General features: G+C 42.7%; 1 non-coding gene across 1 annotated transcript; it reads right to left on the bottom strand.

The window, feature by feature from the left end:
- Positions 1–1825: 1825 nt before the first annotated feature.
- LOC120257260 lies at positions 1826–1932 on the bottom strand. The gene has a single exon (XR_005535608.1). It is a non-coding gene; the product is annotated as a small nucleolar RNA R71 (small nucleolar RNA).
- Between the last annotated feature and the right edge of the window lie 9179 nt (positions 1933–11111).

The raw sequence follows: 11111 nt of genomic DNA, 5'->3' as shown, positions 1-11111 counted from the left end.
GACACAGGGGTGTGTGAATGCCCCTGTGAATGACCTTGTGATGGTCACACGCTCGTGGGTAATTTCCACACAGGCGTGTGGATCTCTGCAAAGTGGCAAGTCTCCATCCCGAGAAGACAAAGGAACGTGTGAGTGCCCTTGTGAGTCAACTTGTGAGCATCCACAAGCCCGTGTGGAATTCTCACAGGGGTATGTGGAACACTTAGAAATTTTCTCAGGAGAGCAGAGAAGCCACAGGGGCGTGTGGGTTCCCCTCTAGGTTGGGACCATGGGTGTAGGGAATTTCCACATGCCCGTTGATAACTGCTTGTGTGATAAGAATGCGAAGTATTCTTTCCTTATGATGAGCATTACTTTTATCGGGTTTTAGAGCTAATATGTGTGCATTTATGTTACATTCATACATATAAGGTTGTGAAGCCGAATGATAAAGAAAGATTGGAGAGGGTCGAGAGGGCGAGTCTAGAGGTAGCGGAGCGTTCCCTTTCCCCTCTGGTGTGATTTATTCTAGCTCCAATTCTTTGAGTTCTTTGCAGTTATAGTAGAGTAAATGGGCTAAGGGATGACCTTACGCTAGGGCTTAGTTGTAGAGGCAACGGAGTGAAGCGTTGAAGTGATTTTAGCATCTATGCCTTAATTGTGACTAGGGACATCTCACTGGGACGAAAAGGCTAGGTCTATATCTAGGAAGAGGGTTTATCACTTGGAATCTCTAGAACTCTATGCGATTCTATCCGAGTGCGAGGTGTTGAGATTGTCCGATTTCTCCTCTAGGACATGGTATAGAGTTAGTCACAGTTGACCTTAGATTTGGGACTGTGTATTGAAGGATTTCCATGACTCATTAATCCATTAGTTAGGAGGCATAATACTCATTTTTGCACTTGAAATGATTATCCTAGGCGGAACAATATCCGAGTAACACATTTATATCGATTGCCTTAACTCTCACTTACTTGTCCTTTTCTTTCTTGTTTCTTTTATCCTTGTTTACATTACATCTTGTCAACATAATCATTATTCATCTTCATCTGGTTAAGAAACAATTTAAGCATTTTTACTCCCTACTCCCTGTGGATACGATAACCACTCACCTTGGATTTTATTACTCGACAAACCTGTGCACTTGCAGTACATATGCAAGGGGCGTTGTCAAGTTTTTGGCACCGTTACCGGGGAGTAGGCCTTTAGAGATACTTTGCACTTTGTTTTCTAAGCTATTCATTCATTCATTCTATTTCACATCTTCTTTTTATATCATCGTTCGGATTTGTTTTTCTTTCTTTTGGTGTAGCTTCAGGATATGACCCAAGGGAACCCTTCGATATTAATTGAAGGAGATCCCAAACTTGAACGTACACTCCGAAGAAAAGGGAAAGAACCTGTGCAAGGACCATCAAATCTAGCTGAAGTGGAAGTTGAAGTATCTGACAACATGGTTGAACAGAATGAACAACAGCAAACATTATCTGATTACGGCAGATCGTCAGTGCTGGGGAGACAATCTAGCATTATGCGATCCCCGATTATAGCTCCGAACTTTGAGCTGAAACCAGCATTCATCCAGATGATTCAGCAGTCAACACAATTCAATGGTTTGGCCGATGAGGATCCAAACAACCATATAGGGAACTTCTTGGAAGTTTGTGATATGCTAAAGATTAATGGTATATCAAATGATGCTATTAGATTAAGGGCTTTCCCATTATCTCTCAAGGGAGGAGCTAAGAAATGGCTTCATTCCTTGCCCAAAGCCTCTATTACGACTTGGAATGAGATGGTCGAGGCTTTTCTTGCTAGATACTTTCCTCCTGGGAAATCGGCCAAGCTTCGCAATGAGATATCATCGTTTGTATAGATGGAGTTGGAGTCATTGTTTGAGACATGGGAGCGCTTCGAGGATCTTTTGCGGAGGTGCCCACAACACGGATTTCCTGAATGTATAATTATTTAGACTTTCTACAATGAGTTGAATCTGAGTACAAGGCAATTTCTAGATGCTGCCACAGGAGGTATGATGGAGAGTAAAGCCCGACAGTTAGTGGAAGACATGGCCATGAACAGTTATCAGTGGAATGCACGGGAAAGGAAAAAGGTGGCTGGGCTCTATGAGATAGATGCAACAACTTCTTTGGCGGCCCAACTGGAATCATTGAGTAAGAAGTTAGACCTTCTAACTTCTAATAGGGTGGTGGTCGTGACTACTTGCACCGGGTGTGGTGGAGGACATGCTCCCTTTGATTGCCCGATCTCTATTGGCGATGCATCTTCGATGGAGAACGTTGGCTTTGTTGGTAATGCAATGAGGAACCAAGGTAATCCATATAGCAACACTTACAATCTGGGTTAGAAGAGTCATCCCAACTATTCGTGGAGCAACCAACGACCACAAAAGGCCATGGCAGCACCGGGTTTCCAACAACAACAAGCCCCAAACATGGATAATAGAGTGTCTGGCTTGGAAACCCGGATGACCGATTTAGAGAAGGCCTTGACTAGATTTGTGCAATCGTCGGATACAAGGTTTCAATCAGCCGAAGCTACACTTCGCAACCACACCGCTTCTATGCACAATCTTGAGAACCAAGTGAGGTAAATTGCGAAGTCTCTATCGAAGAGACCACAAGGAAGCTTAGAATTACATTTATGGAGAAATTTGTAATTCTATTATGAGTTGTATGCATAGATGTGACCTATTCACGTGTACTAGATCTAGGAGAGATTGAAAGTGGATTCTTATGCCGACACACCCAGAGATCGGGTGTTGGAAGCCCTCCATTGCTAGGTTAAAGCTGAAGGATAGTAGGTTTATTACTATTAGAGATTTCCTTGAAATCTTTGCAATCGTAGGTTGGTTGATCCGGAAAAGATTCCGATTAACACTCGTATGGGATAGGGGTTAACCGCCAAGAAATTGCGGTTAACCTATCTAAGAGATCTCTAGATCTTAACTATCGTCAATGTATCTTTAAACCATCCAAGTTTGGGACCTTAATGAGAACCCTAAGTGGATTCCTTATCCAAATACTCCTTTCTGATGCTTGATACACCTTTGTTTGTTTACATCTGTGTGCCAGTAACCTGGCCATTATATTAGTAAGTTTACTTTATTTGTTCCTTTCACTAAGAATTGTAGGCTAGATAATCAATGAGGAGTAAGTAATAATACTTCTTTGGCCCCATGGAATACGACCCCTGAGTCACACACAGGGTATTACTTGGCGATCCCATACACTTGCGATGAAGCAATCAATACGCCAGGCGTGTGTCATCGACACTGATGGAGAATGATTTAAGCATGGGTTTTCTGTCTTTGTGCTTCTCTTGATGGTTTCAAGAGGGTTGTAGGCCCATTCTTTTCAAGATGGAACTACTTATTGGCCAAATATGGCGGTATCCTTTTGGGTACAACAGCCAAAGATGGCAATGAAAGATTTTTTCATTTAGCGTTTGTTATTGTGGATAATGAAACCGATGACAATTAGACATGGTTTACATCAACTTTGTCCAATGCAATATATGGTGATGATGACTACATGAACATCATCACATTCATCTCCAATCAGTTGAAAAGACTTGTAAATGCTATTGCGAAGGTTTTTTCTTTCACCCCGCATGCTTATTGCTTGCGATATCTACGTGTAAATTTTCTTAAATCAAATAGCCACTAGGGAAGTCATTAACGGATGAGTGATGGAGTTAGAATATAAAGATTGCATATGCCTGTATGTCTTTTGACAACGTCCCTTGCGTATGTCCCGCACGTACACGGGTTTGTCGAGTAATAAAATCCCAGGTGAGTAGGTATCGTATCCACAGGGAGTAGGGAGTAAAAATACTTAAATTGTTTCTTAACCAGGTGAAGATGAATAATGATTATGTTGACAAGATATAATGTAAACAAGAATAAAAGAAACAAGAAAGAAAAGTACAAGTAAGTGAGAGATAAGGCAATCGATATAAATGGGGCACTCAGATATTGTTCCGCCTAGGACAATCGTTTCAAGTGCAAAACTGACTATTATGCCTCCTAACTAATGCATTAATGAGTCATGGAAATCCTTCAATACACAGATCCAAATCTAAGGTCAACCATGACTAACTATTTACCATGTCTAGGAGGAGAAATCGGACAATCTCAACACCTCGCACTAGGATAGAATCGCATGGAGTTCTAGAGATTCCAAGTGATAAACCCTCTTCCTAGATATGGACCCAACCCTTTGGTCAAGGTGAGAGGTCCCTAGTCACAACTAAGTCCCAGGTTCTAAAATCACTTCAACGCTTCACTCTGTTGCCTCTGCAACTAAGCCCCAACGGAAGGTCATCCCTTAGCCCATTCACTCTACTATCACCACAAAGAACTCAAGGAATTGGATGTAGGATAAAGCACATCAGAGTGGAAAGGGGATGTTCGGCTACCTCTCGGCTCACCCTCTCGACCCTCTCCAATCTAGCTTTGTCTAACCCCCGTGGTGTGTCACTCACTCACAAGGGTTACAATATGAACTCTCAACCCTAGTGTCACTCTTAAGGAGGATTCATTCAATCAAGCATTCAAGATTGGAACTCAAATAAAACATCAATTAATGAAAGCATAATAAAAGGTTTAATGAAACAAATACATCCTAGGGTTCACAAATCCAAGTACCCACTAGGTGGTTTAGCTCTCCATGGAGCTAGTTACAATAAACAATGAAATCGAATGTAAAAGAAAGTAATCCATGGAAAACCCCCTCGATAGTCATGATGATGGTCTTGTTGAGATGCCTCGACTCTTCCAAAGGTCCCTTTGTTCCGCTGCTAATGCTGGTGCTAGATCAAAGTGTGCCGGTGGAGGTGGTGATGGTGATGCTGGAGGGGCTTGAGGTCTGCCAACCTATAGCTACTGTAACACGTCAAAACGGACCACCATATCAGTATATTATGCTGACTGTATCTCCCAAATCATGATAACCTCATAGCACAATGCACTCACAGTGCTCTCTAGACTTTCAATACGATCATAGGCTCAGGAAAGGGTAATCATGCACCTTGAGGTCTCGGTCGCCATCGGTGCTGACCATGCCACTTGCGTATGTCCCGTAAGTGCACGGGTTTGTCGAAGTAATAAAATCCCAGATGAGTGGGGTATCGTATCTACATGGAGTAGGGAATAAAAACACTTAAATTGTTTCTTAACTAAGTGAAAGATGAATAGTGATATGTGTGACAAGATGTGAAATTTTGCCGATGGAATTAGAGCATAAAGCATATTGGGCAATCAAGGCAATGAATCTTGACTTGAGAAAATTGGGGGAGCAAAGAATGTTACATCTCAATGAGATAGATGAATGGAGGTTGAAAGCATATGAGAATGCAAGGATATATAAAGAAAGAATTCGGAAGTGGCATGACAAGCACATTAAGAATCCGAAAGAGTTCAAAGTGGGCGATCAGGTGTTACTTTTCAATTCTCGTCTGTGGTTATTTCTGGTGAAGCTCAAGTCTAGATGGTTTGGCCCTTATACAGTAATCAAAGTTTCACCTAATGGAGCTATTGAGATTACCCATATGGAGAAAGGTACATTCAAGGTGAATGGATATAGGCTGAAACCATATTATGGAGGGGAGGTTTATAATGATGACAAGGAAGAATTTTTCCTTCATAAGTCCCCGTGAGGTAAGACAACGTACGTCAACCTTAGTGACGTAAAACAAGCACTTCTTGGGAGGAAACCCAAGTTTGTAATGTTTTTCTAGTTTTTAGTTAGTATTTGCATGAATAAGGCTTTAAGTGTTGGTGTTTTGATTCTTAGATGTTTTTGCTATGATTTTCTTGTGCACAATATGGTGTTATCATGTGCCTAACCATGTGTGGCAAAAAATCTTGGTCGTTTGACAGTGTTTTTTTGTGTTTTCTCTGGTTAAAATTGCATTGTTAGGCAGGCTCTGAGTGTATATCCATGTTCAGGAATTTTCTGCAGAGCCTACAGAGTTTTTAAGGCATCCAGGGAAAATAGACGGGCGTGTGGAATTTCCACAGGCCCGTGGATCTGTATTGCGAGCTCATGCAAAGAATACACAGGCGCTTGGACCCGCCCCTGTAAATGACCTCGTGACTGTCGCACGCCCGTGGGTAATTTCTCTACAGGCATGCATTTTCCTGCAGAGACTTGGCAACTTATCCCTAGAGCAGACAATGGCGTGGACTCACCCTTGTGGGTGAACTTCTGAAAAACGCACTGGCGTGGGTAATTTCCGCACGCCTGTGTGAATCTCTGCAGAAGGGCTCTCTCCATCCCAAGAAGACACAAGGGCATGCGCTTGCCCCTGTGAGTTGGGCTTGTGAATGTCCACGCCCATGCGGAATTTCCGCACGGGTGCGAGGAACACTTAGCGATTTTTCTCGCTTGGACAGAGGAGGCACAGGGGTGTGTGGCTGCCCCTGTGGGTCAGGCACACGGGCGTGGGTATTTTCCATACCTCCCTCCCCCGTGTGGATGCATTCAGAGAGGTTGAGTGTTTTCAAGAGAACGCACAGGGGCGTGAGTCTGCCCCCGTGAGTCCCTCATGAGGAGGCGCACGGGCGTGGGTGAGTTCCACAGTCCCGTGCGGATCTCTATGAATCAGAAGGCTACGTTCTCTCTTGCTAAATTGGTTAAACCCTATTCATTAGCAGACCTTCAAATACTCAAAACACTCTCTAACATTCTCCCGATCTCCCATTGTTTGTTTTTGAGTTGAATAATTGAGTATTTCGCCGATTTAAGGGGTCTTAGCTTCATCTCATCGGTAAACCCTTATTTTCTATCATCACCGATTTTCTTTAATTCTATTCGATTTTCTTCCATTAAACTAGCTAATATGCCTAGGTTTCTTGCTAGAATGATTATAATTTATTTTTGACGAGCTCTGGAAGTGAGATAGCGGCGCATTTGTGGAATTTGCCACAAGGGCTGTGCTGTTTTCACGCCCCGTGAATACACACGGGCAGGTAGAATTTTTGCACGCCAGTGTGGATTCTTGCAGTATTGAGTTATGAATGAATCTGATTGATTCCCTTCCAATACATGTAGGTATGGCTCCCAGATCGAAGAAGACAGCTGGTAAACGTCCTAGAGAGCCTACTTCTGAGCCGGAAAGCATGGAATTCACACTTCCCCAGCATCAAGCTCGATTTGAGCGACTAGTGAAGCTTAAGTTTGGTCAAACATGAATCCCGGATGTAATCTCACTTAGGGAGGTGCAACAAGCACATAACATGGCTGATGAGGTCGAGGAGCTACTATCGGTGGGTAGTTGGTGCAAGCTGTTGATTATTTATGACCCTGCTATCCGCCTACTCACATTAGAGGTGCTTGCCTCATTCGAGTTTGACCGTTCTTATGCTCATTTCAATAGCGTTGGTGCCATTCAGTTTAGAGCTTTTAGGCAGTATCATAGCATGAGCGTTACGCAATTCTCTGTTAGGCTTGGCTTATATGAGGAGGAGTACACTGAGACGGAGAAATATGAGGATCTCTCAATTGACATAACGGGAGGCTTATCACCCTAGGAGGCATATAAAATACTATGTGATAAGGGGCGGTATGAACCAGGAGTATTTAAGGCCTCATGCCTTTCTCGACCTAGTTACAGATATCTCCACGCCATCCTAAGTAGGTCAGTGAACAGTCGAGGCAATAGCACGGGAGTCCTAAGAAAGCAGGAACTTCTATATTTATACTCCATGGTACGGAACGAGCCGATTCATTTGGGACACATTTTAGCAGAGTATCTGAAGCATCAAGGATAGTATCCCAGGCTGGGTGTCATTTTCTTGGGCCCATACATTACTAGACTCATCTTGCGGATGGGTCTACGAGACACAATAAGAGGGGCCGAGAAGACGATAATACCAGCACCCCTCGGGTTAGAGACGATGAGATTGATGGGTATGATCTGCAGGGTTCGGACGGGAGTTTATACTTTGGTTTTACTACCTCTAAAGATAGCTAAGGATGAGGGTGATGATGCCGAGGCTTATCAGCCTGCTTCCAAGCCTCAGTCAGCACCGATGGAGACCGAGGCACCTCCGGTGGTAGAGGACCCCCCCAGTACACATGTTTTCCCCATCTCGAGCCCATGATCACTTTGAGAGGCTTGAGAGTGCTGTGGGGGTGATACGGACAGAGGGCGCTGAAGTCCAAGTAGAGATTGCTGAGATTCGGGCTGCATAGGCTGCACAGTATACAGAGTTCATGGCATGTTTTGGCACGCTACAGTAGATTCTAGAGCGAGATGTCTCCTCGTTATTTTTCTTATGGCCGAGGACTCCTCAGACCCCTCTAGCATTGTCATCATGGGAATTGAGACTTTGGCATGGGCACGGCCAAAGGTGCTTCGGCACTTGGCCGTGTGTGCTTCACAATCCATTGGAACATCACTCTCAAGGATTTAGCTCCATCAAATGCAAAATTAGGAGTCAGGGGAGTATTGTTTTGATTACTTCTCCAACATTTGTTCTTGTTTGATATACATTATGAGTGAGCTTGCATGTGTACATTAGGGAAAATGTACAACTTAAGTGTGGGGGGAGTTTCATAGTGCACACATCTCTTTTATATTAGTTTTTATTGATATACATGCTCACATAGCCAATGGCTGTTGACCTTAGTTGAAATGATTATATTGTTGACTGTAGGAGAATTTTTAACATTTAATGTCTTCATGGTCTAGTTTTTGCATTTAATTTGTAGGACTTTTTGCCCGATTGTCACTTGTTGCACTACTCACTCTTTAAACCCTTTTGGAAACTCAAGTTTGATGTTAAAGGTACTAAGTATAGTTGTTTCTTTTGTGAATTCTAAAAAAAAAGGGAAAAATGAAAAGAAGAGCAAATGAGTTTTATTGTTTATTTGTGCTTGTTGGATGGAAAGAGCCACCGTCTATGAAGTATGAAGCTACTCTCATAAGTCAGATACTAGTTATGCCCTAATGAGAGAAAGAGCTATCTCATAGGATGATTGAAAGCTAACACTCCAGTAGAAAGAGCTACTACCTGGAAAGTGTGAAAGCCACCTTAGCGGCCTCTTTGGAAAGGGCTACATTAGAGGATGTATGAAGCTACTACCATCTTTGAAATTTTGTTACTGTTTGTAGATAAATAAGTCCCTTGTACTTAGAACTTTGAGAAGTATATTTTGGGTTGTTTTGAGTTAGTTCACACTTTGTTATCCTTTTTGATTTAAGTTTTTAGCTAGAGCAATGATTTTTCGTATTTAGTATTGAAATTTCCCTTACTTGTAGAATGCTCTCTTTGTATGCTTTGGTGAACCTAAGGACAAGCACTTCCAATATTTCCTTCATCTATGCTTTAATGTTTTAAATTTTGCTTGAGGACAAACAAAAGCTTAAGTGTGGGGGAGCTTGATAAGTGCTTGTGTGATAAGAATACGAAGCGCTCTTTCATTATGATAAGCATTACTTTAATCGGGTTTTAATGCTAATATGTGTGTATCTATGTTACTTTCATGTAGATAGGGTTGTGAGGCCGAATATTAGAGAAAGAAGCCAATGTGGATTGTAAATGCGCCAATTGGAGGAAATCTTGAGAAGGTTCAAACGCGAAGACATAAGTCGGGTTTGAAATGCAGGAATCTGTGCCAACCTTCTCATATTCAAGTTAGCACAATGATTTGGAGAGGCACAAGGGTAGTCACATTCAAGCATTCCGGCTTGTGCATGTATAGCAAGATTTTCCACCAACATGGAAGTTATTAAAGAAGCAAAACGATCTACGATGTAAATGTGTGCCCGTTTACGTTACCTCGATGAAAGCATGGATTCAGGATTGTTTCGGGGTGGTACTGTAGCAGGTACTATAGCAAATATTGTAGCAAAACACTTTCGCATGTACTGTTCACAGCCGGCCGAAGAGGGATGAAAACAGAGAATCCACACGGGCGTGTGTTAATTCCACACGCCAGTGTAAAAAATCCACACGGGCACCCACATGGGCATGTGGATTCCCGATTCCAACCCTATTAAAAGCCGATTTCAGCCCCGATTTGAGGAACCTTTTCTCCATCTTTTCCCCAACTTGAGAGAGGGCGGCGGCTAGGGTTTTGAGAGGTATTTACTAGGGATTGGGATAGGTTCTGCAGCTCCGACATCGCGCTCCATTTAGAAGAATGTTAGTGGGAGAGCTGCTCGGCACCGATCCGGGCGAGGTGTATCCTAGGCCGGACAAAGGGACCCTTGGACGAGTGCAGTGACTCTACACAAGACCATCGCCATGACTATCGAAAGGGGTTTTCTATGGATTCTTTGCTTTTTACATTTGATTTCATTGATTATAATTAGCCAATGTGCAGACACCTCGACCACACACACACACACAATAACACACACTTAGGATGTTACACATTGTCCTCAATGTGCGCAGTGACAAACAATCAAAACACAACGAGATTAAAACAATCAAAACATCTGTGTGAAGATGGACAATTGAAACAATACTCTCAGACTCCCCAATGTTGCATTTGATGGAGCAAAATTCATTGAGAGTTAAGTTTCAATGGCTGTGGAGCATACACGGCCATGTGCAATACCACATTGACCCTGCTAAATACTATTCCTCAAATCAAAGACTCACAAGATCATCTACACGTATACACAATGGGGTTCAGTAAAGCTCAACAAAACAAAATAAAATCAAGTCTATAAAGATATAAGAATGAAATACAACTCGATACAACTAAAAAGCAATAAGATAAACTCGGGAAGGATGATCCTTTCTACAGGTGATCAAGATCCAAAAATAACATCCGAAATAAAAATAACAAAAATAAAGATAAAAGAAAAATAAAAGACACCTAAAAGCCGTTGAGCATACTTGCTACTAGTCTTTATTGCTACTACTCTTCTGGTGATGATGTGGTGGTGATGGTGCTTCTCGGTGATCTTTGGAGATGTCGATGGGTTTGGGTTCTGTAATGAATGGTAGGTCACGTCGGGTCAAGAGGATCGCTGTAATTTCGAGATGCGCCCATCATCTCGGCATGGTTCAGTGGCTATAATACCGAACCTCGCTCAGATCGCTCAGAACACCCCACAACACCCTGCAGGCCTCCTCAAAGTGATCATGG

This window comes from Dioscorea cayenensis, unplaced genomic scaffold, assembly GCF_009730915.1.
Source record: "Dioscorea cayenensis subsp. rotundata cultivar TDr96_F1 unplaced genomic scaffold, TDr96_F1_v2_PseudoChromosome.rev07_lg8_w22 25.fasta BLBR01001987.1, whole genome shotgun sequence".
NCBI lineage: Eukaryota > Viridiplantae > Streptophyta > Magnoliopsida > Dioscoreales > Dioscoreaceae > Dioscorea > Dioscorea cayenensis.
The sequence above is the reverse complement of the archived record's forward strand: the minus strand, read 5'-3'. Positions and strand labels throughout refer to the sequence as shown.